We start from the raw sequence: 3,416 nt of genomic DNA, 5'->3' as shown, positions 1-3,416 counted from the left end.
CCATTTCTGCTTTCTCAGCAAGTTCCTGTTTAAACATCCTCTTACACAATACCCTTGCTTACATTAAAAGCCATATATAAACTAAGATAAACAATGCTATCCTGTTAACTCTTTATGTGTCAGTCCCCTTTATCAGATGAGCTACTGAGACCTTGTCAAAACGGGCTCAGAGGAACATAAGGCATCTGTCTTGGCTGCAGCCCTTGCTTAGCAGCTTACGGTGGGCAGAGAGGGTTTGAAGTATTTTGAATGTAGTAAAGAGGGTTATCTTAGAAAAGAATGTCCGATCGGGGGAGGGGGCGGTCAGAAAAGAAACAGTAGGCGTCCCGGGCCTGAGAAAGGGACCGGCAGCTGCAGAAAGCTGCCCTCGAGCGCCGGCACCGCCCGCCCGGCCGCCGCCGCGGGCCTTTTTTAACACCCACCTTGTACTATTCCCTCTGGTCAGTCAGTGGCGCAGCTTTTGTTATTGCCATTCTCTGTCTCCGCTGCTGCTGATCGCAACCGAGGATAAGGGATTTCTGGGGGTACTGGTAACCCACAGATATTTTGGATACCGAAAAAAACATCTGGAAAATGGCGTTTGTTACAAGATCTTAGGGCAGTAAATGCTATCATGCAGCCAGTGGGGGCCTTACAACCTGGAATTCCAAATCATTCTATGATTCCTGCAGAGTGGCCTTTATATGTGATTGATCTCAAGGATTGCTTTTTTACCATATTGTTGCATCCTGGTGACTGTGCACATTTTACCTTTTCAGTGCCTTCCATTAACAACCAAGGGCCCATGCAAAGTACCAGTGGGTGTTACTGCCACAAGGAATGATGAACAGCCTCACCATATGTCAGATTGTGGTGGACAGTGCCATTTCTCCCATTAGAGCAGAATTTCCACAAGTAACAATTGATCATTATATGGAGGATATACTGTTAGCTGCTGAACAGCAGGCAGATTTGTTACAGGCGCTGACTCAGCCAAAACACTCTCTGGCAACTTATGGTTTGCAAATTGCGCCTGAAAAAATCCAAGAGGAAGCTCCCTGGAAATATTTGGGTTGGCGGCTGTATGCAGGTACAGTTTTCCCTCAACATCTCCGTATTGCTACCTCCATAAATAATTTACCCAATCTGCAGAAGTTGTTAGGGACCATCAATTGGATTAGACCATTATTGGGAATCACTCCAGAGGAATTATCTCCACTTTTTTAGCTCTTAAAAGGTGAGGCTGACTTGATGTCATCTCGGCGCCTCACACCTGAGGTGAAACAATCATTAGACTATGTGACTGACAAAATTGCATCTTATGCACACAGGTTGCAATCTGCTTTGTCCATCTCTCTGTGATTTATAGTTCTTTCTAACCGTATGGACTGATTGGACAATGGAGAGAGACAGACATGAATCTCTTTGTCTTGGAATGGGTGTTTCTGTTGCATGCTTTTACCAAGACAGTGCCTACTGCATCGAACATGGTCATCAATGTGATTTCCCAGGGCAGATTGAGAATTCAGCAACTGTCAGGAAAGGATCCTGATTGTATTTATTTCCCGTTCACTAAGGAGGTCTTTGACACATTGTTACATGAATCCCTGTCATTGCAAGCTGCCCTCGCTGATTATTTAAACATTTAAATTTTTATCTCCCACGGCACAAGTTGCTTCATTCTTTGTCAGATCTGCCTTTGCAGACACATATATTGGCATCTGTGATACCACTGGAAGGTGCCCATACAGTGTTTGTTGATGGCTCAAGGTGAGTGGATGGCAATTGGCTTAATAAGAGTTCTAATTTGTTATGTATTTACTTTTCTCGCCTTTCGGCCATGGCTAGTAACCTGTTGAGCCTCTGTTTTCAGTTTTTAGATCTAGATCTCAATTTTCAGGGAGGACCTCTGTTCTTAAAGCAGTATAACCTGCATCTGCAGTCTTTTATGGTGGCAGGGACTCTTTGATCTCCTTTTGCATGAGAGATAAACAAGCTCTTAGGATAGCACAGACAATTCCTTTACCCTTTCCCCCTTCTTCACTTTTACTCACTCCAACACTGTTCTATTTACTGTACCATTTTTTCCTCACTTTTCCAGTATTTTTGGGCCCATTCTATTCTTGCTTGAGATGGTGCGCATTTATATTGAGCAGTTTATCCATGGTTATCCTGTCTGTGATGTCAATTTACTGTTTGAATTATTTGTACAGTTAGCAAAGACCCTGAAGAGCCGCAAACATCCTTATTTTATCATGCATATTTGGTCTCATTCTTCTCTGCCTGGACCAATAGCAGAGGGCAATCATGTTGCAGACAATCTCACTATGGCAGTTTCAACCTCTCAAGTCTTTGAGTGAGCATGTCTGTCTCATGATTTCTTTCATCAGAATGCTAGTTCCCTTCACAAAATGTTTGGCCTTACTATGGGACAGGCTAAGGACATTGTATTGTGCCTGTGCGGATTGTCAACAGCTAACTCGTGTCTCTTACTGAAGGTGTGAACCCTAGGGGATTACATGCCAATGAACCATGGCAAACTGATGTCACACATTTTCCCGCTTTCGGTCGTCAGAAGCACGTGCGTTCATGTTACAGTAGACACCTTTTGTGTGTCTGTGGCTGCTACTGCAGCCACCAGAGAAAAATCTCGGGATGTCTGAAAGCATTGGCTTCATTGTTTTGCAGTTTTAGGGGTGCCTCATAAAATCAAGATGGGCAATGGTCTTGCCTATGTCTCTACCCATGCAATATTTTTTACACCAATGGGGGGTGTCCCATGTAACAGACATTCCCCACTCCCCAACAGGCCAGGCTATTATTGAACGTACCCACAGTCCCTTGAAAGCTATGTTGTTAAAACAAAAAAGGGGGAATCCCCTTTCACTACAGGAGTGTTTAGATAAAGCCACATGTACTTGATTTTTTCAATCGTTCTGGCACATGTCTGCTGACATCTGCAGTTGAGCATCAGTTTGGGCACGCTCCAAAGTTTACTGCTAGGCCCAAAGTCTGGTATCATGAACCAGGGAATCCTGAATGGAATTGTGGCATTCAGAATTTATAGTGCTTGTCTCGAACAATCCAAGAGATAAGCGATGAATTCTGGCACTCATCTGTTGTGTGTCTTGTGGCATCTGAGAAACAACATCTGTTGATGGACTAAAGAGATCTGCAGCTGGCTCTGGGAGCAGGACACTCCCCTGCAATAAATTAAACCTGTGGTGCCAGTGTTTTATCCTCCCCTTCGTTATGCAGAGACCTCAGCAATTATCCAAACAAAGACTATCTGCAGGACTTAACCCGGTGCCATACCTACCCCCCCCTCCTATCTCGGAGGAGCACAGAGAAGATAGGAGTTTTTCCCTACTCGGGAAAAAAAAGTGGGGGGGCAGTGGGCAAGAACTGTATAAAAGTCTGGGACTCTATGGGTGCAT

At 44.4% G+C, this 3,416-nt stretch overlaps 1 protein-coding gene across 1 annotated transcript in view; it reads left to right on the top strand.

Annotated features, from left to right (window-relative positions):
• LOC104387887 (E3 ubiquitin-protein ligase KCMF1-like) overlaps window positions 1-3,416 on the top strand; it is a 102,557-nt gene that overhangs the window by 1,940 nt on the left and 97,201 nt on the right. The window lies entirely within an intron of this gene.

The sequence above is a fragment of the Chaetura pelagica genome, unplaced genomic scaffold (assembly GCF_000747805.2).
Source record: "Chaetura pelagica isolate M959 unplaced genomic scaffold, ChaPel_1.0 scaffold694, whole genome shotgun sequence".
NCBI classification, from domain to species: domain Eukaryota; kingdom Metazoa; phylum Chordata; class Aves; order Apodiformes; family Apodidae; genus Chaetura; species Chaetura pelagica.
The sequence above is the reverse complement of the archived record's forward strand: the minus strand, read 5'-3'. Positions and strand labels throughout refer to the sequence as shown.